Genomic DNA, 27,276 nt, shown 5'->3' with positions numbered 1-27,276 from the left:
CACAATGCTGAGTGCAGCCCTGCAAATGCATCGCGCAGCGCCCGTTGTCTAGAGCTTTGGCTCTCTCTGCCGGCAGCTTGTCCCTACCGCAGCAAGAGCCTTCGTGATGACCTTGGCGTACCAGCATCAGCCAGGGATGGACGGACTGTTACAACTGTACAAATTAAACCTAACCAGCACTCAGGAGCACTGAAGAGCGGTGAGGGAACTGGGCTTGTTTACCCTTGAGAAAAGGAGGCTGAAGGGAGGTTTAGATTGGATATTAGGAAAAATTTTTTTTTGCCAAAAAGGTTGTCAGTCATTGGAACAGGCTGCCCAGAGAAGTGGTGGAGTCACCATCCCTGCAGGTATTTAAAAGACGTGTAGATGTGGTGCTTAGGGACATGGTTTAGTGGTGGGATTGGCAGTGCTGGGTTAGCAACTGGACGTGATGATCTTAAGGGTCTTTTCCAACCTAAATAATTGTATGAGCCTATGATCATTTGCTTAGTTGGGGGGGGGGGGGGGGGGGGGGGGGAGGGGGGCAAGGGGGGGAAGGGAAGAATCATAGAAGGTGTTGTACTGTCTGAAACGATGGCTGTGGTTGTGCAAAACCGTGCCTACAAATGTCTCATGGGGTTGTGAACAAGGAGGTTCCCAAGCTCTGCCCAGCTGCACTTTGTGCAGAAATAAGCAAGGAGCAAAAGAAGACGGAGGGGGTGGGTTTATTGTTCCTCTTATTTTTCTGCTATCTGTAATCTGGTTCTGGCCAGAAGCTGAGTCCGATCCCTGGTTTCAGTTTAAGGAATCCTTGGTGTCTGTCATTTTTGGGCAGTTCCTCGTGGCTACCAGGAGTACATTGGCGCGGGGAACACCGAGCCAGAGTCCTCTTTCTTCTTCTACGTGTCCTCTAGGCTGAGGGAATTTGCAATGGTCAGATATTGGGAATTTGCATGCCTCTGAGGTAGGAAGAGGCCAGGTCTTACTGGAAAATCGGGTGTTTGTACCTAGATTCACTCCAGAAACACTGGGCTGTTTAAGATACATCATTGCCCTGAGCTTCCTGGTAGTGGGTGTAGCTTTGAGCACCTTCAGATGGAAGTCAACCCATCTCAGCTGAAAACTCTCCTATGAAAGTTCATGTTCTTCCCATTAACAGCTTAACCGGGGTGCTCCAGTCAAACACCCATTTTTTTGGGGGACGGACACAGGGTCTGAGGTCAACAGCACAAGCAAAAAAGAGATTCCAGAGCAATGCCAGGCTAGCACCTGGCTGTCATTGAGGTTGCTTTCCCACCAGAGCTTAATATTCATATCTAGCAGGTGTGGCTGATACCAGAGGTATTCAATGCTGCCTATTTTGTTTATTTGTTCATGTTCCTTCTAGAAGACTTCTCCGAAGTGTTTCAAGAGTTGAGGTGGGCTCAGACAGCTGCAGCAGATCCACACAAAGGAGACTGGAGCTTCTAAAGTGTCAGGGACACATCAGTAAAGAAAGACTAGTGGCCTCTTTGCTGTGAACAACATCCACCAGCAGCAACTGAGTGCATCTATTACCAGCCGGGACAATAAATGCTGACCGGTTGTGTCTATGTCTTCATAGCACCTGAAAATCTCACGCTCATTTAAAACCTCAGCAGGAAAAATTTCTGTAAGATTTTACAAAGCTGAAACATCGGCTTTGTAAAATGTATTTACAAGACTGCACTGCTCAGTTCTCTCTGAAATTGAGTTGTGGGACCTGTATATTTTTAAAATTCTTGTCCTTGCTCACATAATTTAACTGTTAGTGGTTGAGTGTAAAGTAGCCACGTAAGAACTCTGCGCAGTCAATACAGAAAGAGGCTAGTGTCTCCAGAGAGTGATTCATGTCCCTTTTCTTTCATACCTATCTGAGATGTGAAAAAAAGGGTGGCTGTCCCTCCCTTTCCACCAGCTGCAGAGGGAGCCTGGTTTCTGAACTTTTAGAGGGTATTTTCAGGGAAGAGATATTCCAACCTAAGAGATTTTGCCAAGGTCAACCTTGAAGTTTATGGAAGTGGGATCTGGAGTCCCAGGCTAGTGCTTTAAATCACTGAGCCATCTGTAACAGGTCTGTAATCTGCATCAAGAAGGGCATCAAAGCTCTAGGGTTAAGAAAAAAAAATAATTACAGTCTCTTCTATGATTCCTGTTTGCTGCCAGAAGGATCAGAAGAGAACTAAATCTCTGCTTGGAAGAGAACAAACTCACCCACCTTGACGGGAAGGCAACCTGGGACATGACTGGAAGAGGTGGCTGATGAATTACCAAATTTCTCATGAAAGGAACAGTGCAAAAAAAGAGAGATAGAGATGCTGAAATCCTCACAGCAGTGAACCGTGGGGCTTTACAGCAGAGTGGCCCGAGGGGTTGCAACAGCTAGAGAAGATCCTGGAGGGCTGTGATGGGCACAGTGATCCCTGCAGGAGCATCACCGTGGAAAAACACAATTTCTTTGCAGCAAGCACCTGTCAATCGTAGGCTTGTGCTCAGTGGTACAGGCTCCATGAATAATAGAGAAATCATTTGAACAATTAGCTAATTAGGGCTAATGAGAGCCTGAATCACTTATGGCACACCTAGGGCTGATGGGGAATTCCTTGAGAAAAGGGCTTTTTGTCAGCAAACACTGATTCATCAGTGTGGTAATGAGTTGTCCTACTTCCTATAAACATCTATCAGACTGCAGGGACAAGGAGCCCTAACCTGGTGGTTAGGGCTCCTCTCTAGACCTACCTGTGCCTGCTCGTTCCCAGACAGCTGTTGTACCATGCTGTTGAGGTGTACGACACTGATAGCACAGACTTGCATTTTTAAGCCTCCTGGAGTAAGCACTGGGTTTCTCTTTGGCTTATGCTACTAGAGAAAATGTTGACAGCATAGCACCCCCACACAGCCTGCAGTGATGTGGTAGCCTCATGAAGAAAAAAAACCAAACAAAACAATGCACAAATGGGCTGTGAACAGTGGGAGGTTGTGTGACCGTGACCCATGAGTTATGGGTGATGCGTAACACTTGAGCCAACTTTTCTACAGGGCTGACATTTGTGTAGGGAACTTAGCCTTATGCAAAGGTACCTGGAGCCAGGCCTGGGCAATTGCTCCTTCCTCCTCTGTGCTGAAATCATTGAGGTGATCAGAAAAGCATTGGCTTCAAGGGATGCGGCCTCACAAGGGCCTTGAAAAGAAACAGTTTATAAAAGCACTTTGCTCTCATGAGAAGACATTAAGAAATAGAAAAGAAATACAGTGCACAGCTAGAGGGCAAAACTTTTGGATAGTGACAGAATGCTTGGCTGAGTTGTAATGACTTTACCAAGCAAAGCTCTACCAGGGATCAACCCGTGACACTGAAAACAGATGAACAAAGCAGGGCATTTCAGAATAGTCGCTGAGGTTGTACGCAACACAATTGCAGAAAGTAGGTATGAAACACTTAGCCAGACTTTTAAAGTAAAAAAAAAAAAAAAGAAAAAAATCTACCCAAAAGGAAAAAATGCTCAAGTAAACTTGTTTGCTATCACAGGCATTAAATGAAGTCACATTCCAGAGCAGCTCTGTCATATCTGCACAAGCACAACTACCACACAATAGTTAGTAATCAGGATAGTTTAACATATAGGGCTAAATATGACTCTTACATTCTTATTTAGATACTTGGCTTTTACGACGTGGTCTTGGAGTCTTTCTGTGTCTTCCTTTCCCAGTCTGTGTAGTGTGCAACACAATGCTTTGCTCTGCTCCAAGGTGGTACTTTTCTTTACTGCTTCTTCTTTTCCCGCTGCTGCAGCAATATCTCCCAACCTGCCAAATGGAGGCACATAGTTTGTTTAATGGATTATCGTAGTGTCTTGCATAGAAGTTGTGCTGATACCATTTGTATATGGTTTGTATGTATATACATATGTGTGTGTGTGCGTGTAACGGTGGAGAAGGAGGGTTTGACTTCCTTACCATGGGTCTCCCGGATGATATTTGTAGAGAGGGATTCCTCTTGACTCCCTGTAGCCACTTAAAGACTTATAGTTTTGGCACTCTATGGTCAGCATAGAGTGATCGGTACCATCACGGGGCAGTCCACCTAGGTGTGTCAGACATCATCCTTGGGATGGGATGGATTTCCTTCCAGAGGGCTCTGCCTCATCCCTTTAGTGGTACAGAGAGACTAATGGGGCTTATGAGGCTAACCGGGGGTATCTCCAGTATGAGCATCTGTATCTGAGCAGCTTGCCTTGACTTCCGGTGAAGGGCTGGTCAATACAAGGATCTAGAGCATGATTCCTCCCATCCTACACAGATGAATAATGTCCTAAACTCTGTTGCATTTACTGTCTGTAATGGGAAAGACAGACAGCTCAGATGCACACAGCTGCACTGTATATACCTAGGGAGAGGGGTGATGAATCTCAGCTAAGTGACTATCCCAAAGTCATTCAGGAAATCTGTAGCTGACCGGGGTATCAAACAAGGACACATTAATGTTTAAACTGAGTGCCTAATACATGAAGAATTTTCAAAATACTAACTGGGGTTTTTTTTAATAATAAAAGTAGTCATTCCAGGTAGATATTTTAAGACACAAAAATCCTGTTTTTCTGCATATGGTTTCAGTTATAAAACCAGAGGGGAAAACAAATAGAGAAAATATGAAATATAAAAACCATCGCTTCTAAACAGAATGTTTTTCAAAGGTTTCCATGAGGTGTTGGCTGCTCAGCAAAGCAGACTGTAAAACAACTTTACAAGCCACATTTATTCTAAGAGCTCCACTTATTGAAGTACAATTCAAACTCTTGTTCTGCCGGCCAAGTTCCATAAATTAAACACTTGTCCAATAACACATACCTCTCCACTTGGATTCTCTGTTTCTTTTTGGCTTTGTGTGTCTGTCTCTCTTTCTCTCACTTTTTTTTTTTTTTAATCCTTTGCGAATGGAAACAAAAAAGATTTACTTGTTAAAAATAAGGAGAGGAAAAAGAAAAGAGGTCAACTTTTTAGTCCAGCTGACAAAATTGAGACTTTCGTTCCATCATTTTACATCTTGGTGACACTGATTTAAAACTAAGGCTAAATCCACAGTGTGAAGCTGCGTGATGTCAAACATCTAACTGAAGCAGTGCCTCACCTCCATTACAGTGTGCTGGGCACTGGCTGTTCAGAGGAACCAGCAAGGTGACCTGGGAGCTGAGAAGGGAGGTGAGACCTGTGCCCTGCCGTCAGAGAGAACCCAGTTTCCCTCTCCTAGAGTGTTCTGGCCTTAGGGCTGTGACCACCAGCAGGACCAGCCTTTTCTTACAAGAGAAAGGACAGGGGAGGGGTGAGACAATTTCAGATGACCACCTTGTCTGACCTGGAGCAGGAATGGGTCTACGGATGTGCCAAGGAAAAGCCCTGCCAGTAGTGCTCCTGGGCTCATCGTGTCTTCCCTTTCCCACCTGCTTTCCTGATGCTCTCTGTCATCACCCCTACCCCGCCTGCAGCTCTGGCTGCTCTTTCAGTTTAGTCTGGAGCCTCACATCCAGGCTGATGCAGAATCTTGCAGATTCTTTCTGCGTGATGTCTTTTGAAACCTCACTTTCTTATTCATCCAAGAAGCTAAATCTCTCACCTAACCTCTTGTCATATCACTTCTCCTTTAGCACAGCATCTGTCTTTCTGGTCTTGACAGTCATTCCTGCCATCTTCCCCACTTTCACTTCGACATGACCCTCTGTCTTTCTCCTTCACACTGCCCGTGAGCTGCATGTCTTCACTTTCAGAGCCAGTCATTGCTCTGTCTCATCAGGAGGGAAAAATTAATTTCTACATTTACCTAACCCATAAAGCTGCCTCCATTTGCCAGAAATATTTCTACAAATCCTCTCCTGTGGCACAAAACTTAGATGTCCTAACATGAGCTCCAATGAAATTAACACCTTCTTTAATCCAGAGAGTAGCAAGGTGGGAATAATACAGCAAGAAACTGCACAATATCTCTGCTTTCTTGTTAATTCACAGTGGAAACTTGGGGAAGTCAGCTACTGAATGTCTCTCATCAATTCAGAGGTGACCTCTTAAATGAGAATAATCCTTTTTACTCACTGTAGTGACTCAGGGACTTACTCTGTAAGGCTTGAGTGTGACAGACATGGGCAGTCAAATGTGAATCAGATTGGAGCAGCTAAAGAAATTACCGTTCTTTGTTGAAAGCTACCTTCTGCCTGGCTGAGATACTGTAACTGATGGGTGTGAAGGAGAGGACAGGGAAGGAAATGTGCTTTTAGGACATTTCAATGTGGAAGAAGCCAGATTTAATTTAGCTTCTGTTGAAGGTGCTTTTAGGCAGCCTATTTGTGTTGCAGCAAGGTTGCAGCAGCTCTTCTGGTCAGTCTCAATGGCTGGGGACTGGCCAAAAGACAGTGGGGACATCAACTCCCTCTGAGAGGTGGTGGTTGAAGGTGATGATTACTTCTGAAACTGCCCACCTGATCTGCAAGAGGTCAAAGAGGGCTTGGTCAAAGAAGTTTTCTAGTTTCTTGGTGTGGCTGCTTAGGTGATGCCTGTGATGTTCCCGCTCCCTGGAGCACCAAGGACAAGGCGGGGTTGGAACATCCACGTCTTCATCACTGATCTGTAGGACCAAGGTGATCTGTGACTCGTGACATTTGTGTGCACACAATTCTGCTCCATCTCTGAAAAAATGGTGTAGACATGCACACAGAAACCTTGTCTATACTATGCAGAGTTATTTGGTTGCTCAGCCTGTAAACTCCTCTTCTGGGATTGGGTACTCTGTACAAGCCATGGGGGGTTGGCAAAACCCCTTCCTTTTGGTGTGAAATACACTGCAGGTTTTGCTAGCTTAGCATGAAAGAATCAAACGCCTCTCCAGCAAAGCTTTGCCTGTAAATGTTTTAACTGCAGTAATGATCACACGGTGTCTGCTGTTCCTAGGCAGACCCAGCCGAATGCTGGACTGTCTTTAACAATGCATGGTAAACCACAGACTGTAAAGCACTAGGTGCTGTTCACAATGAATAAAAATGTCAGAGCTTGGCCAATATTTGGTTAAATCTTGAAATAAAACATACAGCATTTTAATAGGGTAACCGTAAAGGCATTTCTCCATATAGTTCACTTTGCATGCTCTTTAATAGAAAGTTAATGGGGATTTTCTTTTTTAGATAGCAACAATTTATCATGTGTTTCCCTGGTAACTACAACACCATGAACCTTCCTTGAAAACTCCTTTGGGATTCCTGCAATGTTAGTGAGCATAATGAATGGTAAATGTAAAGCAAACTCATTGAATCACTTTATTTTAAATTCTGGCAGAGACATAATTTCCCACAGTTCATAAACATTTACAATAAAGGAGTTTACATGTAGAAAAACAGTTGTTTTTATCATGCAGATCAAAGAACACGTTTATCTGGATGTACGGATGCATTTTCAGCCAGCTTTTGAGAAACTCAGGTGACAATCTTTAAGAAGCTTCACAGACTAATACGGAGCCTTTGAAGTCTGCAGCTTTGCTCACCTGAAAATACAGGCATCACTTCTGCTCTCTGTTCTGCATGAGCCTGAAGTTTGCACTTCAAAGATTATAGACGTCAGGCCAAATTTCCTGAGTTGCTGACAGCACCGGGGCTTACTGACTAGAATAAAATGAAAAAATAGGGCACATTGCAGGATGTGGGGGTTTTGTATCCACACCCATGTAGCAGTCTTGCTGCTTATGCGCCAGATGAATGGCATTTGTGCACTGGAGAAATGGCCTCATGCCTTTTGGAAATGCAGTGGAGGGATTTCCCTAATGCTAATGACCTTTTCATCAGACCCTAAGATGGAAGAAGCGGAGAGGAGCGAGAGATGCAGATAACAACTTTGCAGCTCCGGAGACTCCTGACAGACCCGAGCTGCTTTTTCTTGCAGCAGCTGAAGTGCTCAGTTTACTTGATAGAGTCTGTTTTTCATCTCAGGTTTTATTTCTCTGTAATTAATGGAATAACACTAGCATAAGCGAGAGAAGCAGCATATCCATCAACCTCAGCGGAGCTGCTCTGGATTTGTGCTGCTGCATATATAAAAGCTGTTTCTGGAGCTGTTTGCAGGGACCGAGCGTGGTTTCTGCATACTACTGAATCAGTGTGCATCCCAGGACAGGTCTGCACCACGTTCCGCTGGTGACATCTACACGCTACATCTACATTATAAGGCATAACTATTTATAGCCTGAGAGCTTCATGGAAGACTGGAATGCTATTTTGTGGAGGATTTAGAAATTTTGAAAGGGTGCACCGAACAGGCCACCTCCTTTACAGAAATCTCTAACAAATAAAATTTGAAATGGCTATTATTTTTTAAATATGGGTCTTTCAAAATATTTAGTTTTGTTTTAATCTTTAAAATTGCAATATAGTATATCTACAATATCAAGTTACAGATTAAACAAAGTGTGGTTTCAAAATGGAAAACTGGAACACTAGAAGTCGAGTAGCTCTAGAGATTTTCAGGAGAAAATCACTGTCTCCTGAGATTTCTCTGAAGTCCTTTGTTTTGTGGCTACACTTCTTTCACCTGGTGCTTTTTTACTTTGCTGTATGAACTATAATATCGTGTAACTGAAACATTAAATATATTCTGCCATCAGAAGACATCTTTGGCATATTTTAGTGACCAATGTTTGTGTTCAAGCTGGATGCTGAAATCATACACAGGGTTGTGACAAGAATCTAATAAGGTTGAAAGCATGTGAAACCTGGTTAAATAATGTTTCTAATTAGAGATGAGTGTTATTTATCAGAAATTCAAAAAGTTTTTAAATTAAATTTGAGGACTAAGAGGGTCAGATGACATGCACAAATTAGTTTAATCTTAATTCTGATATGAGTAGGCGCATGTGGTCGAAGAACTCGGAGTGCTGCGGCAAAGCTATTAAATGTGGAATTTGCAGAGGGGGCAAAGGAAATTTTCACTTTCCCAACAGAAACTCTAGGGAAATTGTTCCCTGAGCAGATCAGGAGATATTTTGTGAGGGCGTCCTCTGAAAGGCACTGCAAGATACTGATACCTCCCATCCCTAATACTGAAAGGTGGAAGTACAAGTGTGCAGTTAGTTATTTTCCTGGCATGCTCATAGGTTGGGCAGAATTCATTTTGGGGGCAATCCCCAGTACAGTTGCATGTTGGAAGTTGTGTTGCACAGCTCAGAAGACCTCCTGCATCTTTGGTGAGGGCCTGCCACTGACCTTGCCCTAATGCACGCTGGAGTTGTGGACTTGTTCATATTGGAACTTGTTTCCTCTCCTACAACCTTCATCTCCATTTCTCTGACAGCTGCATCCCAGCCTGATTTCTTGGTTCTTTGTCCCTTCCTGCACTGCCTAGACGTGGACAGACATACCTAAGGGTCTGTCATATCTAAGGTCTTAGGTGGATGACCTTTCCCTGGTGAACATGATGACCTGCTTGGGCACCATTATGTACACGTGCCCTGTGTGCTAGGTGGGCAATGGAGACATTGCTGGCTCATGTTGAGTTCCCCATGGGTTCTGTCAAGTGTTGTCTGAGGTTCAGTCCTCCCCATGGATGCAGGTGATGATATCTCTGGGTGCCAAACAGGCTTTTGTTGGAGGACCTTAATCGACACCAGAGTCTGCCCTTTCCAGAGACAGAGTCATGGACTTACAAATAGGACCAGAGTTAAGATTTGTAAAATTCAGTGCAGCACATCCCAGTTTATTGATCTATTTTTCTCAAGCAAAGGGCATTTTTTTTAGTTTGTCTTGGCTATGGTGGGAGCTGAGGCCAGTGGATGCCTAGTCCATAGCTAATAATGGGAGCAGGCTTAGTGACCATGGTACGGGGGACAAATGAGATTAAGGTTTGTGCAGCTCAAACATTGATGCTTGTGAGGAAAGGGAAGGGAGAGAAAGAAGTAATAACATTTTATCAGCCCTTCTTCTGTGCTTCATTTGCAAGTGTTAATATTGTAAACGGCCCAGTCGAGGGTTGGAGATATGTTCAGGTTAGGCTTCCAGAGAAGAAAGGTTGGAGAGACAGGATTAGGTCAATATTTGACTCACCCAGAGGAAAAGGAAGGAGAGAGCGGGAGTTAGGGACCAGATTAGAGTTAGGGTCTGTGAAACAGGGAAGCGGAGCCAAAATCATAGCCAGGTTCTGCAATTCACAGTTATTCAAGTGGAAATGGGTGGAAATGTGGTATTGGTGTCTGTGTGTGATGTATCCCCAACTTCATCCCCTGTCTGTGAATAACACCGGGTTCACTCTCGCAGCTGGTGGGTGAGCCATTTTGGGGCTCCTCTTCAGGCTGAGCAGTATGCATTGCCTGAGGTTTAAGGTTAGTTGAAGGTGCAGGAATGATTTGAAAGAACATGGAGTCAGGAACTGGGAATTCAAAACTTATTTTTTTTTAATTTAAAGAATATTGGAATTTTAGTATTTTTTCAGGCCAAATATGTTCATGATTTGTATATTTTTTTTAAGAAAATGTTATATTCCTAATTTTTGATTAGCAGTATGAGCATGTAAGAAGCTAGTGTTCAGGTGCAGTTAGGATCATGAAAACAATTGCTGCAGAATGGTTAGGATTGAATTTTGTTGGAGGAAAGCTGTGTGTTGCTCTCAATTGATTTGGTTGCCTTATTTTGAATTTTTGCTCAATACCTATTCCTGGCAGAGATTGAGCTTAGACTAGGGATAGTCTCTATGAAAATGGTCACTACAGAGCTACAGTTATTTCAAATTTGCATCTTCTGTGATGGAGAATATTGGTATCACTTTAATATCTTAAGCTCAAGTTTCTTTATGCCTTTCTCATTCCCTATATTATTGTTCAAGTTACTTTTACAGGATTTGAAAGATGCATTGCAGACTCAAGCTTATAGCTGAACTTTGGCATGATGGTGAAGGAAAATACAGAGTTTACATCAGCTTGTTTTACTCACAGTGAATTTTCACACAGAAGGATATGCCTTATCCATAGCCAAGGTTAGATTTAGTGCTAGATTCTACTGTAATGCTCAAAATGCAACATTTTGTTTCAATGAAGGCTTCCAATTATGTGTAGGAAGCATCTAACTAGTGTCAGCGTGTTTAAACACCACATTCTTAGGCCTGTATGACCTTGAGTGCTTTCTGCATGGCCAGTGCTTGGGTAATGTAGGGTTTATGAGACGAAGGGATGCATAAAGAGGGTTATAATATACATTTGCCAGTTGTACTGAGGCCAGTGCAAAGGTTGGGGTTAGTTTGGAGGGTCATAAGAAGTTGAATTGGAAAGCTGGGGGTTTGGCTGAAGTTTGCCAGCTGCAAAGAGAGGAGCTGAGGGCTGCTTCCTCTTCATTTGAATCCCTTGGTCTGAATGCCTCATCTGGAGCCAAATTCAGGGTTAGAATTGGGGTCAAGATGCACCCAGGGGTCCTTGTTATGGACAAAAATACCTCTCCATGAGCTTGCCCTGGGATTTCCTGTGCTTCTAGGAAGAGCTGAAATGCTATGGTGACAGACTCAGTGAAAGAAACACACTATAAGTAATGTTGACCTTGACATTAGATATGTCATCTCTGGACCATGGCCTCTGTTTTCCATGTCTGCAATATAAGCAAAATCTCATGGCTGATCCCCATGCCCCATGCCGAGTAAATACTGCTTTCTAGACAGGGTGCTAAGAGTTCCTGTCCCCGTCCCTTCCCCTTTTTCCATTAGGGATGATAAAGCAGAACCTACCTCAGAAACTACCACAGAGATTTTAGTAAAGATTTTAGAGCATCTTACCCCCAAAAATTCATGAAAGAGTAACGTACCACTTAGTTTTGTGCTATAAGAGAGGAAAAGGTTAGATCGATCTCTCTCTGTCTCTAGATAGAGAAGAATAATTTTTCAGAGAAAGTTGCATTTTATTGCTAAAAAAGCAGTTTCAGGTCACTCCACATCTAGCAATAACAGCTGTATTTAGCAGAGTACTTTGTCAGAAGAAAATAAAAAAGATCAAATGCAGAGAGGGAAAATCAAAGAGTTACAGTCTCAATGTTTTAAAGCCCAGTTTAGCTAAATTCAGCAATAATTTTTCAAAGGAGAAAAATACTGCAATAAAACATTTATTGTGTTTTCGTGCTTGTTTTCATTCCTTTGAGAAAAATGAAACAGTTTAAGACTCATCCAGTACTAATTTTTTCCTTAGTTTTTCAGTTCAGCCATTAAAACAAAACAAAACAAAAATCGGTTATCCACACAGTTCTTGTTATAGATTATACTAGAGGAAAAAGTTATAAGATAGCTTTCTGGATGGTGTGACCCAGTACCATTCAAGAAGACATCATTTGGTTTAAATGGACATTAGCAAGGTCCTTTGTAAGTATGTGAATGATTAAAGAAAACCAGATATTTGGAAAAAAGAGGAAAAAAAAATCTGATGTGAAAAGCCCTAAAAGAAATATGTGAGAACTAACTCATCTGCATGGCTTGTGCTCAGACCCGTTTGGTGGAGAATTGTTGAGGCCTGAGGCACAAAGAAAGATGTTTGGGCAGCAGAAGCCAACTTGGAGGCTGTAAAGTGATTTGTTTCTATTTCCTTGTATCAATTTGAACAGTCAAATCAGCTTTACAGCTCTGAAATAAACACAGTTGGGAGTTTATGTGAGTTCAGGATGGCGTAATCTGTATGCTTTGGATATAGTAGGGGAAGGAGAAGTAACATTTGCAGCCAATTTGCCAACATGTTCCTCATTTGACATATCAACAAGTTGGTTGAGGTAATGGGAGAGATAAGTATTTTACGTTGTAAATGCTTAAGAAGCTGAGAATCTGGAAAAGGGAGTTAGTTTTGAAGTTCAGCAGTCATTTATAGCCAGACACATGGGATGATGTGAAGGGATCTTGGGTATTGCTGTTCCTGCCTTGTAAGTACCTTGAACTCATGCTGGAGTTTAGTCTCCTGAGACATGCACCCAGGTCATGCAAGAGACCTTTGACTTGTTGGAGGACGGACATGCACAAGGCAGAGGGCAAGTGAGAATCCGTCTCAGCCAGAAATGTTTGTCCTGTGGGTTGCATTCAGCCTGCCAAAATATTAATCCAACCTGGCAGCTGCCTCTCCCTGACTCCCGTCCCAGGGCACAAGCAACAAGCTGCAGCTGGACGAGCTGCTCCAGCTCTGCTGGCAGCTGGCTCCTGGCTGCTGTTGTCCTGGGATGAGACCTGCTCAGGAAATACTTCTCCCACGTGGCTTTCCAGCCTTGTTTGTTAACTGAGCTGAAAATAAGGGAGGCAGAGGGAAGAATGATGTTATCACACCTGCATTAAGTTCATGCTTTCTTGCAGAAATGTGGGTGCCTGAGGACTCTGGTACCCACAGGGCTGGTTGAAGCTCAGGATCTGTGCAAAGCTCCCAATTTTGCTTGTGACTCAAAGACATTAAGTCCCTGTTCAGTCCCTGGTGAATTCAGAGGATACATGAACTGCTCTGCCATCGTCTGTGGCTCAGCCACTGGAACAGGCCACCTACTGAGCTGAAGCTTTTGGCTTTTCATCAGTTTTAAAAACTAATTGACATGAATCATGATAATGATTGGTTTGTTGATCTTGCCTTTAGCAATCAACAAAGCCGCTTACAGAATTGCAATCTTTATATGACTACGGGTATCTCAGCCATGTCACTGAACTCAAGGGCAGCAAAATCTTCAGGGATTTATTAGTACAGAGTAATTTTCCCTCCTTCTGAAAGTCTCTTAAGAATATTTTCTGCAGCATATACCTTCTTTTATCTCTGGATTTTCTGATCACGGTTCTTCTTCCATTGCTTAAGGTCTCAGTCAGCTCTAGTCTGTCCTAGCCTTGGAAAGGTGTGAGAAGTGCCTTGTTTTCTGTTTTACAGGTGGGGAGCCTGAGAGTAGGACCATTTAAGGCTGATATGCTTGTGTGTGATTATGGAAATATCTGTAATCACACATCTTAACAGTCAGTGTGATTTTCTAATCTGTGTGTGTGCAATCTGAGGTCTGTTGAAGGCAGCAGGAGGCAGGAAGGCTTCACAACAGGGAAAATCAAGCCATATGTCTCTGGGTAGACATAAGGACCAAATCCCCAATTTCAACCTGCCCACTTTAATATCTCCATGATTCAGTCCTTCCCTCACCAGTGAAGCAGCAATCACACTGCTGGGAGCTCAGGACGGGACCTCAGGGAGGAAGGTGGGGGATTAAAGTGCTTTTCAACCTTTTCCCTCTGTCCTGGCAAGCCCCTCACAGCACCCCAGGAGGTGCCTCCTGCCTGGCATCACACAGATGGCATGGTTCCCGTTGGGCATCCCAACAGGGGCTCAGCTCTGATGCATCATCACATCGAGCTGTAGGGTCATGCTTGCAGTATGAGCTGCCATGGCAAAACCCTCAGCCGCAGGTGGGCTGATGAGGGTCAGTCCTTTCCTCTCTGCCCACTCAGACTGGGACCCAGAGGTCCTTCTCTCCATCGTTACCAACCGTTGGTCCTGCAGCATACTTTGGCCATAACCCCTGTCCCTCCTGCAAGACTGCTGCCATATTTATAGCTTATTTCTGAATCATGGCTAAAGTACCTAATGAAATTTAGCACAAATCAGTGTCCTACAAAAGCCCTGGTTTAGAAGTTTAAGTGAGTTTAAGTATCCAAGCAGTCTCATGTAAAAAACAGAGTTTCTTGGATTTCAGTATTGCTATTGGTAAAATGGCTTTCAGGTCTTTATTATGCTATCAAAGTACTTGAATTACCACTTGAACTAAATGAAAGCTTACTATGTGTGCATATAATTGTTTTTCTTGCTACCTATTACTTGATTGGGGTTGGGTAAGGTTAGCAAAAGAATTAAATTAATTTTCTTTGAAAGTTATGCATTATGAAGTAATAGGTATAAAAGTTACATTACACATGGCAAATGCCTTGAGGGTTTGGTTTATAGACTTGTTTATATTTTATTTTAATGATTATTACTTTCTCCGTGTCATTCCACTTTTGCATCTCCATACTCATTACATTTTTATTATCTCTTTTATAAAATCAATGGCTGCAAACCTGAGAATTTTGTTCTTGAAATAAATAGATCCAAATATGTCTATCCATAAATTAAATGTTGTGGCTGTGAAAGGGACTTTCCTGAAGTCACTAAGCTTAAACTGAAGCCAATTAATAACTGACCTTTCACTTTTATGGACCGTGGCATGCAGCACATCCATCTGACTTGGCAGATTTAAAATTATCCAAGCGATAGCTGAACTGCATTGAAAAATACATTAGTAAAATTAGTGCTTATGGAAGGCAACAGATCAACAGCCTTGGAAGTCAAATCTTCACAAGCTAGGTGCAAACCCCACTGAAGTCAGTTACAAGTCTTTCTCTTGACTTCAGTGGGTTCTGGATGAGGACCTTTATCGCCGTAACACATACAACCTTTTCAGGGGCTATGTGGTTTTCAGCCAATGGTTATCACAGTGGATCTCAACTGATGCATGTTCCCAATATGCTGTGAGACCTGTGGGTGGAACATGCTATCATGGAAGAAGAGGAATCTGCTTACAAAAAACTAGCAAGTCGAAGTGATGAGAGGGCAAAATGAGAGGACAAAAGAGTCACTGGGTAACCCTGGGGCCACAGACTGTGAAAAGGAAAACACTGCCTTAGCTAGCATGTGCACAAGCATAGTCACCTGTGCCAGCATTAGGAAATTTTGTGCCTGGTCAAACAGCTACGGATACTTATCATCGATCCTGTAACAATGAGATTCACTGGCTAGAGACAGAGTGAGGAAAATATGTTCAAGAAAACTCCGTGATTTCGTAGCTGTTGTACCATAGTTAAAGGAGGGATTTATATTTTTTTAATTGCCAGAGAAAGTCCTATCAATGTCTTGCTGAAGTAGGCTTGAACTAGTCAGAGTTGGAAAAGTCCAAAACGTCTGTGTGAGCTGTAACGTTGCACCTAGGCAGATAGTTGATCTAAATGTGAGGATTTGTAGCAATGCAGAGTCTACTCCAACCTGGATATCTACTACATCCAAAGGGGATTGGGCTGGGACAAGAGAGGAACAGTAGAAGCCCTGTGGGGAGCTCAGCCTGCAATGAACATGGGAGTTACTCTGCAATGAGGGACACCCACTGGCTTTCTTCATCCATCTCCAGTCCCTCCACACTTAGATGATTCTCTTTGCTCATGAAGGCCTGTGGTTCCTTCCCCAGATAAATATCAGATTTAAATTTCTACCACTTTCAACCACTGGCAAAAATAAGATGGTCAAATGCCTTCTTCCCACCAGAGAAGAGATGAATTTGGGCTACATGACTTTGCTTTATAGTTTCACAGATGCCAGTGTGGACTGAGATCATGGGTTATGTTCATTCTATTATTTTGATTTATTTGTGGAGTCTGCTAAATGCGTCAGGAGGTTTGAGATGTCTCACTTGGAACAGGTGACTTGTCTGGTGTGGTTGGGACATTAAAGTCCGAGTTCCCTTTCAATGGATGCCTGTCAGGGAAGGGTGGAGGTCCTGCCCTTCTCCTCTCTGTCCTTGTCTTGGTTCTAGAGCAGGCTCCATTTTGAGCATGGAGCAACACCAACCTTTTGTAGTTTGCAAGCAGTGTAAATGTTATATATAAAAGAATAACTTCTGAACAGAAAGTGTAATCAATATAATCTTAGATTATGTTCAGCATATGCCATTTTATCTGAAGCTTGCTCTTTAAGCATAGGAGCAATCTCTTTGGATAGTATGGCAAGAAATATCTGGGCCAGAAGTAGCATGAATGCAACAGTACAGAGCTCTCAACATGTTAAATTATCCTTCTGAGAGATGGAAGAGTGTATGGTAGCTTTTTCTTATTGGGAATCTTTCAAAGAACCATGTAGAGAGTGTGTCTATTTGCAGAAATAGGAGTTTAACATATATATCTGCAATACAAGTGTGATTACCATTTATAAAATTAACCAGCACTTTTCAGCTAGATGTGGCCATAAATATGTTCTCCATAAAACCTTTTTTTTAGTGTGGGTAGATTATGTTTTTAGTAACCTTTATTGTCTTCATATGATTTTGGTGTTCTAAAACATATCTCTATTTACTTTTCCTTTGGGCCTAAAAACTAAAAAAGCACTATAGTCCCACTAGCCCTGAGTCATCAAGTCCACCTCCTGGTTGCCACCAGGCAACCCATCTTATAAACCCCGTACACAGACCCATCTGTGTGCATCTGAGAACCAGCCAGGTTTCACCCTTGGTTTTCCCATGGAAAAGCTGTTCTAGAGTTTTGACAAATTTGATGTTAATCTGTTCCTTCCTATTTTCTCTTGTTCTATCTTCCAGTCTTCTCCAGGCTTACTGGGAAAGCACTAGGGGTGGTTGTGGTGGGGAGACTAATTGACACGTTAGAAATAAGTGAACTGAATGAAATTAGCCCAGTGGTCTGAACAGTGAGAATGTAGCATTTGGTAACGATCAGGCTTCTGGTGTGTTGAGCTCTTGCCCATTCAGCTGACCAGTATTGTCTTGCCTTGTGCTCGTGTTTTCCCATCTGTTTGTCTGTATCAATCTTTTCTTTTGTTTCATGTTTCAATCCAAAACTATTTTGGAGCAGGGCCATCTTTTTGGGCTGAGTATGTACAACATCTAGCCCAGTGGGATTTATGATTGAGGCTTCCATAAGGAACACAATATGAATAATAAGAATAATATGAATAACACTAGAGAATATAGTCAAGGTTGCTGTAGACCATCTAGCACAAATCCTATATCTAAAAATATAACACCACAAGCATGAGAGATGTTCAAGTTAATTTAAAATGATTTTGGTTTGTTTTTGTCACTGGGATTTGCAAGTGGACAGGAAACTGTATTTCAACAAACCAGCATTTCCACTTATAAATTTTCTAAACAGGATTTTTAGGAAATAACTGTTGAACTGTGCCCATCCCTGCTACTCTATAGTGAACCCCCCACAATGCATATTAAGCAGGATGCCAGTAACAATGTGGTCATTTTGAATTTTCTTGCTGGAGTTTTGCCTGAGGAAACAGGGAAGGCTTTAGGATCTAGCTCCTTGTGTGGTAGACAAAATATTTCATTACATTTAAGCAATAAGCACAATGTTCCTTTTTAACAGTCCTATTGTTGTTGGAGAGGGAGAATAGAGATTGTGATCCAAAACCCCCTTAGATGGGATTTGAAGTAACAAATAGCTGTGGTTATTTGAAGTGAGAATTTATGGAGCCATTGGCTACTGCTGCCAATCCTAATGATAAGTGTTTGACTTGGTAGTGTTATTTGCATGGTGGCAGTACTTAGTGTGTTGATCATGGAGCTGGGTGCACTGGAAGATGCTGCACAAAAGTAGAACAAACCATTCCTGCACCAAAGAGTTCACAGTCAAAGTATAACAAAGTCAGTTACTGTATGTGGCTATGTGAAGCTAGAATGAGGCACCAAAAAGAAGAATGGTCTGTTGACAGCCTAATGGTTCATATGAAATAAATGTAGGGTTCAAGTCAGAAAAGTGGTTTGGTAGTTTTTTAAAAAAATGACTAGCTGTAGGTATTATGAAATATTGAGGTCTATTCTGAACATAGGAGTGTTTTGTTCTTTCTTGTTTTTGAAATTTCTGAAATATAAAAAGAAAAAAAACCAGCACAGGGAAGACTGTAAACACCTGTTAAATCTTCATGATCTTCTACTTACTTCGAAATACTAGTCAAATAAAGACTAAGCTCTTCTTGAGAAGAAATGTTCTATATCGACTGGTAACTAAGGAGAAATGTGATTATCTGATGCGCCTGACCAGAGGATAACCAGATAGAAAGATGAGACTATAGAAAGGAAATATCTCACCAGCCACTTCAGAGATGGGAAGAAGAAACAAGCAATTATCTTTTCAGAGGCAAATAGGGTGCTGGTTTTGCAGAAAGACTTTGGTCCAAGTTCAAACCATGCAGAAATAGTGAGAGAGCTGGGGCACAGAAGGGTGTAATGCCATTCTTCTATTTCTATTTAGTTGTATCGGTAAAGACCATGCTCATGAGACTGGCCTGAGGCAGAGCATGCTCACACGGCTGGGGAATTTGGGAGCGCTTATGCTGCGTAACAGGATGTGACATCTTGGTCAGAGGTGGTAATGAGTGCTGTTAGAAGCCTGAACAGGTTCCCCCCTATCTCAGGAGGCTTTGGAAGGACAGGGACCCAAATGCATGCATATTGGTCACTGCCACCGAAGGGAGATCTACAAAGGATGTGTCCACTGGTGTGTCCCTGTCAAACGGGTTGTGAACCCTGTGTTGATGGCTGTAACCAGCAAGGGCTGGGGTAGGAGTAGGGAGGTTAGGATGAAGTCAAGGGAATCCCAAATTTTCTTTTCTCTTGTCTTGCTCCCTGGATATCTGGTAAAATATTCCCAGGTAATTTTTGGGTTTTTTTACCCTTTGAACAGCCTTCCTTGCCAAAATGCCAAGAGCAGTAAATGCATGCGTCCTGTAGCTGCCACTTTATATATTGAATTAGTAAAGCTTAATAAGTCCCCCATTATTTTGTTGCACTATGGAGAATACGGGTGTTTTTCTGCATAAAATTTTCACACAACACAGCAGGAGTTACACTTTAAGCCTAAATGGCATGCACTTAGTTATCTAATTTTTGCACATTAATCTTCTCAAGATGTGTCTTAACATAAACCTCAATAATTAATGTTCCTTTAGCATCTGCGCATGTATGATTCTGTGCTTTAAAGGAAATTGGAAGACCACAGAGTATTGTATTATGAATCATAGTATCAATAACATATAAAGACATGTAAAGTAACTTAGCTTACTCCTTGACACTGGTGGCACATGATACAGAAATATACCACCCTGTAACCTCTAATCAACAAAAAATAAGGTCTTTGCTATCTCCATTTTTTCTTATTAGACAATCCCAGCTGTAGTAACACTCCGGCAATTGTTTTCATTTCAATGTGTTTTCTTAGGGAAAAAAATGGGATTCTCACCCAAAATAAATGTCTAAAAAGACATGGAGGTCTGAATGAGGGACACTAAACTTCCTTTTTAGTCAATGGAGATACACAGGCAGCTCCAGAAGGTAATTCATCTGATTACAACCTAAGAGAATTCACATCTAACCCTTACTCAAACAAGCTCAAGTTTAAAACTTCATTTATAAAAAAAAGTGAATACTTAAGGGACTTGTGGCATTTCTTTGCCCTTCTTATTTTGAAGGGGAAATAGCAGACAGCCTATTGTCTCTGTTCTGGCATAGCTGAGGCCAGCAAATGTGTCAAACATGCACTGTGGTGCTGAAATTTAAGCCTTTATTTCCTGTCCAAAGGCATCTGGGATTTTTAAGTAAATGGGCAAAATTCTGGATATTTCTCTTGCAAAGCAACTTCCAGTTTTGAATAACTTTAGTGCTTGCAATAATAGTTTTCATCAAAAGATGTGAACCCACTTATTAAGTAAGTATCAAACCTTCACTGATAGAAAACTGACACAACAGAAATGGGAAAGATTGTACCAAAAGAATGAAGAGATATTTAAGTGTCATCAACATATATTTCTACATAAAATCTTAAATATTATCTGTGGATGTGGTGGTGTAGAACTTAGTAGAGATCATGAAGACAAAAGGAAGCACATTATCGTAATTTTTACTCAAAAAGGTTGGAGTTAAGACTCCCATGGACAGTCTTAATCACAGATATAAAACTTAAATCCTCCCATTAGTAATATTAAACTCATGGGTTATTTATTGCTGGTAATGTTTTTAATGGAAGGGCTGATTAGCTGTTGGGCAAACTACCAGGGAAAGCAGAGGAATCCTCTTCTCTTGAAGTCTTCATCTCAAAACTGGAAGTCAACATTACTACAGTGAGTACAGGAGCTACAGGATGAAAATTACAGTCTGTATTACATGGGTTGAATGTTGACATGTCCCTTCCGGCCCAAACATTTATGATTTTCAGTGTTTCTAAAGTACCTACAGATCCTTGAATCAAAGACACAACTGAAAAAACACCATACTGTATGGGAGAGCTCCATCTGCCTTACACGGAGGTAAAAGAAACCTCACGCAGTTGTATGGTGAGCTCAGGTACACTCACATTTTAGTAAACTTATTACAACTTTCAACCAAGTGGGTGCCTAGACATAAATAAGCAAAGGCAGACTAGTTTTACTAAAATACATACTTTTCTCACTCTGACAGGCATGAAAGGGGCTGCAATTGCCTGTGTCTCAAGGACAATTTTAACAGCAAGAGCGTTCTCCTCAGGGGACTGCTCTCAGTTTTTCATTTAAAAAAGGAGAAAAGAAACCCAAGCCTAAACATATGATGGTTTTATTATGTGAAATCCAATAGGAAATGAAGTAAGAATATCAGACTGATTTCAGTTGGGTAGTTTCCTAGCAAGGGATTTTGTTTTAAGTTGGAAGAGGGGCAGCTGTGTTGGAGGCTGGATTCCTTTCGCCTAAACATCAGGACCTCTTCAGCACTTTAATTGTACGGAGGTCGTTGGGTGAGCTGTGCGGTGCAAAAGGTAGAGCAGGCTTGATGGGAACTCCTGAGCTTTCATCCAAGCTCTGCTGGTTTGGAGAGGAAAATACTCCTCTGAACGATTGCAGCAGCTCCTGGTTGCATCTATTGGTATGTGCACGGGGGTACGTGAGTGTGTGTGTGCGCGCACACTCGCTGTATAAGCAAACCAGCCAAATTCCATCTTCATGGACAGTTCAATGGAAAGTTAGCTCGAAAATGCAGTATATCATATTTCATGAATTTAATAGGGTTTTCATGATTTTACAAAGTGCTTCAACCAGACACTCACGGCTGGAGGCTGCACAGCAGGAGACCTAAAACACTGCATCTGTGTTTTTCAACTCTTGCCAGAATCCATTGAATTTGATCCGGAATGACTATGCATCTTTGGAATGTACATTCACTTTTCTCTTGCCTTATCCAAATAAAAAAGGGAGGGGGGGAAAAAAGAGTCCTATGAGAATTCCATATGGAACACTAAACTAGCATTATAAAGGATTTCCTATAAACAAAATTACGGTCACAAATTTTGGACTAGGACCACATTTGAAACAAAGAGCCCTTTGTCTCCTTCTTTTTAATATACTATTTTATCTATGTTAACACACACATTTTTATTTTTTTATAGATATATATAAACAGACACGCACGTATACACTCATGCAAAAATGAGTGTATATATTAGTTTGAGGTCCATTTGCAATCTCTTTTTTTTTTTTTTTTTTTTTAAGATTGCAGAACTCCTAACAAGAGCAAACTTTAATCGTTCTGTGCACTAAATCCCTTGAAAATAAATATCCAGGGCAACTTCAAAAGCCCTTAATTAGAAGCACATGTGTGGTGTTACAAATTTCTGGCTGAGGCGGCTGAGTTGTAATTTAATGTTATGATCTGCCATAAATATTATCCATAATGAGCAGACTTTGTGTTACACTTCTGTATGTCAGATAACTGCAATATTTTTTGTCTGCTTTTGTTCAATCACTGAACCTTAAGTGAAGTTTAAAATTAGAAAGAAAGGAAGAAAGAAAGAACCATTTTTCCCACTGGGGAGCTGAAACATTTTTGTCCTCCTAGCTGCAAAGAGGGCTATTGATTTTATTCTATTTTCTTTGTTATAGTTCAAAAATGTGGTAAACAGATAACAACTTGGAGATGAAGGTTAGTGAGATGACTGGTTGTTTTGAACCTCTTTCTGATAACAGTTTCCTGGAATATGTGCTGTGTTCCCCCCTCCCCCGCAAAAAAAAAACCCCAACCAAACCCCAAAACCCCTTACAGCTCATTCCTACAGGAGAACCTAAACCATTTCTGCCTCTGTTTTTTACCTGACCCAAGAGGCAGTTGTCTATCATACTGCAGAAGTTTGAGGGCAGAGGATAAAATTTTGTACATTAATTTTAGACACTGTTTGTGAATTGGTTTTGCAGCCTTGGCATAGACTGTGTATGAATATATATATGTGTGTCTGTGTGTGTGTGTGTGGAAGGAGGGGGTAGCGAACCAGCCAGTAAATTTACTGTGCAAATATACAGCTGTAAGGATTATGCGCTGGTTTCCTAAATGTGTGTGAAACGATACAGAAATTGTGTGGGGCCATGGAACAAGTCCACAGACTCATGACTCATGTATAAAGAGAGAGTGCGGTTTTGGACTTCAACCAACCATGCAGGCTGCATGGTTTTTCCCTTGCAGAGTGCCCTGGGACACCCCACACCACCACCTATTTAAGGTGACAATCCTTATCTGATGTTTTTGACTTCAGGTATCTGAGCGTTGCCTTGGCAAGCTTTCCACGCAGCCGCAGCTGCATCTTTGAACCTGAGCGCAATGTGCAGGAGTGCTGCTCTCTCCTGGGCTATCTCTCCTAGACAAAAGACATGGCGTGTCTTCAGCTTATGCTCCCTCCAGCAGTCTGAGCATCTCCTGCGTCTTCTCCCACTCAAAAAAGCCTTTCAGTTGGAAGTGCTTTTATGCTAGATCCAAAAAAACCACTGGAAGGGTGAGCAAAAGTCGCTGTCAAAGAGCCCAGGGTGTGGACATGTCTCCTTTATTGACTGCAGTGGCTTGACAAAAATGTGGCTCCTGCAGCTACATGCTGACGGAGCGATTTAAAGCAGGGATGTGGTGAGCAAAGACAGAACGGTTTCAAGCTGCAGGCACTACAGGATCAGATATAAAGCAAATAGATTGCTGGAAACAGCATGATCTGTGGGCATGATAGTAAGCGGTCGGATGGCAGTGTGGCATTGGTCCCTGTCTATTTAGCTTTTGCCAGACTTTCTGGCTGCTGCCACTGCTGCTGGGGAGAAACTGCAGCGTCTGGGACAGTGTCTCCTTACTGGAGATGTCAAGCCGTCATAGGAACAGCAGTCAATTCTCGTGGCAGCAGGAGGAGCTGCAAATCCAGTTCTCCAGGATTTCCCCCCACAAGACTTTCTGTCTCAGCTCTGCCCCTCATTCCTGAGATGCCTATATGCAATTTTTGCCTATGCTGTTGCAAAGCCTTGAGCTGGATCACATCCTATCAGATCACATAACTCATATCAGATAGATAGAGCAAACTGCAAGCCAGCTTCATTCCCTGTGCTAACGCCCCTCAGCCCAGATGAGTTACATGGAGATGAATTTGGCCACCTCCTTTCCCTCTTGCGGTACTGCAGAGCAGAAGCAAGGCTGTAAACCTTCCAGGTGACAGGCTCTCTCCAGAAAGATTTGCCACATTACTTTATGAACTTCAGCTGCATCGGAGAGAAAATAAAAGAGAAAATAAAATGTTGCCTGTCAGTTCCCATGATGGATATGTTGCTCAATCTCTGACTGTGTTGTACATCTCCAACCAAACCTTTCATTAAAGTAATGGAAATAAAATACCTCTACTTTCCCCTTCTGCTTCCATCTCTAGTTTCTGGAACCAGAAGTGCCAAGATATGGAGAGGCTGTTGTCAAGATATTACAACCAAAGTTGATGGAAATGCCCATTTCTTTGCGACTACCATCATCAATTTGTAGGCTGGGAGGCTTCAGATAAAGCCTGGAGGCCTGCAGAGCTGTGAGTGAGTCTCTGAATGCCATCAGCACTCTGAGTCATCTCCAGTAATGCGTACAGAGGCATATCCAGTAGTCTGGACCACTTATCAAACCAACCAACCTTAAACCAAATACATTGCTGGAGAAAAGTTTCCAAGTCCTTGTTTCATAATAATATTTAACACTTCACAAGTTCCTTGCAATCAGAGATCAAGAAATTATTTAGAAATATTAATAATTTTAGTGTTTCAGAGCAAGTCTCTGAAGTTCTCACTGCCATCCCACCTCTGGCTGACTGCTGAGCCATAGGTGACTTCCCCAGCATGGACTGGTGTGACATAACACTGCTGGAAGTTGAACCTCTCTCCCCTGTGTCCTTATTTGCTATCAGTTATTTGGGTTACTGCAGCTCCAAGTAAGGTGGGGATTATTTGACACATTCCTTTAAATGGTAGCTTAGAAAAGCTACATGTGAAAAATGATAGGACAGACATAAAGCAAGAAAGTGCTTTTTCAGCTGAGGTCAAAAGCTAGTAATGAGTTCAAGCCAAATGAGAGCTCAGATTTTATGTGGCCTGGCCCAGTGCTCCCTGCCCTGCATGAGGCTGCTCCTCTGCCCATCTCATGTCCTGAACCAGCTCTTCCAGAACCAGAAATCCTGACGTCCAAGAAAGGACAACCATGGACGTGCCAGAGATACGAAGTCTGTGGGACCTAGCAGCTATGTTGCGGTAAACAGCACTGAAACGTGGTTGCAGTTTGCATGAGGCTCAGGTGAAAAGGTGAAGATCATCTTGCGGCAGGTTGTTAGATGCCTGCCATCAGCTCCCCCACTATCCAGCTCTGCCCTTCCCTATGCACACCCTCCACCTAGAGCTTTGCAAGGGTGCCAAAAAAGAGCTTCAGAATTTGACATCATACTGGTTTGTAATTAGTGTCCCTTGGCCCACAAAGGCCTTTCACAATGAAGAGGAAAAGTACAAGCCCAAACAGCAGGGGAGAGAAACAAATTGAGTCCATTACTCATCTCCCAGACTTCCTAGCTCTGCTAGTTTGCTCATTACCATTTATACCATACAGCATTTGAAACTGTCCTACATGACATCTTTGTCTCTAAATTGAAGAGACATGGATTTGATGGATGGACCATACGGTGGAGAAGGAATTGGCTGGATGATCACATTCAAAGGGGGCATACAGGAAAGCTGGAGAGGGATAGTTTACAAGGTCATGTAAGGATAGGACGAGGGGTAATGGCCTTAAGCTGAAGAAGGGTAGATTTAGATTAGATATTAGGAGGAAATTCTTTACTGTGAGGATGATGAGGCACTGGAACAGTTTGCCCAGAGAGAAGTTGTGGATGCCCTATCCCTGGAAGTGTTGAAGGCCAGGTTGGATGGGGCTTTGGGCAACGTGGTCTAGTGGAGGGTGTCCTTGCCCATGGCAGGGAGGTTGCAACTAGACGATCTTTGAGGTCCCTTCCAACCCAAACCATTTTATGATTCTGTGATTCTATGATTCTATGATCCTTCTTTCATGACTCACAGTATAAGGTTTCCTTGAACTATTCATTCACTTAGCCCAGGCTGGTCAATGAGGAGTATTGTGCACCAACCACACAAATTTCTTCACTTCTCTATAGTTTATTCTGATTGCCTCCACTGACTAGGCTTTGTGTCTGACTTGAAACCAGGCCATCTGGTAATGATGGTCATTCTTTTTTTTGGGTTGGTTTGTTTCATTTATTCACTTTCCTTACTTAAAGCACAGGTTTCTGCCGCAATCTGAAGAAGAATTTCCATTTAAACTGGTAGAGTACAGCTTTGTCCTATCAGTTGTACTGAAACCAGAGATTAGTCATGTCCCTCAACGTGCTAAACTTCCTCCTTGTGAGGGGAACTGGTCATCTGTGTGCATGTACAAGGCTGAGCACTGTGTTCAAGGTAGATGGAAGAGACTTGCTGCCCCAAGGCACTCATTTTTTTAGGACATCAATAGGTGGAGCTGAAGGAACAAGGCAGAGCACACAAGCGAATGCATATATGGGTTGGTTTGCTTTTTTGCTGTATCACGGAGGGATTGTGTTTGTGAAATGACAGAAGCATAGCTGTACGGTGAAGTGGGGCATGAAGGACACACGGCTGCTGCAGAGAAAGATGGAGTCTTAGAAAAGTAATGGAAAACATAAAAATTTTCATCTGGGACAAAATATCTTTTCTGTGTCTATAAGCCTCTCCACAGTATATCCTGCATTTGATTCAACTTCTACACATACAGCCTTAGAAAAGACTTTTCTTGGTAAATCACCTACAGAATGAATTTTAGCACACAATTTTGCATATATAGATTAGACTAGACAATCGTTCAAGTGCTTTGTGCGTCAGAGATGTCCACCTTGGGATGATCTAGATCTCAGTTAAGGTAGGTTGGGTACACTTAAGCTGTTCCTCTGGCTAAATAAATCACTTTGTGAAAGAAGCCTTAGTGTTCAATGTAAATAAGGATTCTCATGTCATGGTTTGCTTAGTCTGCTAATCAAAACATGTAGCTCTGAGCACTTCCCATTTAGTGCAGCTTATGAAAATCAAGCATCATTATTGCTGTCTGATACATTATCACCAGCAGCCATATAATGGGCAAAATGTTCCTGGGTTGGAACGAGTGCAATTTATGATTCTAAATTATTATGTATAAAGAAGGAAAA

At 42.2% G+C, this 27,276-nt stretch overlaps 1 protein-coding gene across 2 annotated transcripts in view; it reads right to left on the bottom strand.

Annotated features, from left to right (window-relative positions):
* LOC142599416 (urea transporter 2-like) overlaps positions 1–27,276 on the bottom strand; it is a 310,745-nt gene that overhangs the window by 12,737 nt on the left and 270,732 nt on the right. For both annotated transcript variants that reach the window (XM_075739740.1, XM_075739741.1), the window contains exon 5: positions 3,642–3,804. The gene's annotated coding sequence lies outside the window, so the exon portion shown is untranslated. The remainder of the gene's footprint in view (positions 1–3,641; positions 3,805–27,276) is intronic.

This window comes from Balearica regulorum, chromosome Z (genome assembly GCF_011004875.1).
Source record: "Balearica regulorum gibbericeps isolate bBalReg1 chromosome Z, bBalReg1.pri, whole genome shotgun sequence".
In the NCBI taxonomy this organism is placed as follows: Eukaryota; Metazoa; Chordata; class Aves; order Gruiformes; family Gruidae; genus Balearica; species Balearica regulorum.
This window is presented reverse-complemented; position numbering and strand designations above follow the sequence as displayed.